Here is a 369-nt window from a genome sequence, read left to right as displayed (position 1 = left end):
CCCGTGCACGTTCTGCCTCTGTCCTGGTCCAGAATGAATTCACCCATTCAACATACCTGGCAGCTTGACGTCAGTCGGAAGGCAGCCCCATAACAACTCGACCACCTTAAATTTTTTCGTCTTCGGGAAAACAGAAGATGTCAGTTTGGCCGTTCACTGTAAAAAGAACGCCCTGGTTATGGAGCCTGTAACAGCGTTCGTTCCGTACCCGCTTCGGGGAATGGGTCAGGATGGTAGGCAGCCCGTCTCGAGCGCATGGCGATGCCCGCACTTGCGACCATTTCCTTTTTCCCCTTCTTTTCTCTCAGATCCCCGCTGCTACCGACCACCTTCACCCTGGATCAATCTGGGTGTAATCCGGGAGTAGTC

Source organism: Frankliniella occidentalis, unplaced genomic scaffold (assembly GCF_000697945.3).
Source record: "Frankliniella occidentalis isolate FOCC.00 unplaced genomic scaffold, Focc_3.1 Scaffold46, whole genome shotgun sequence".
Lineage (NCBI taxonomy): Eukaryota > Metazoa > Arthropoda > Insecta > Thysanoptera > Thripidae > Frankliniella > Frankliniella occidentalis.
This window is presented reverse-complemented; position numbering follows the sequence as displayed.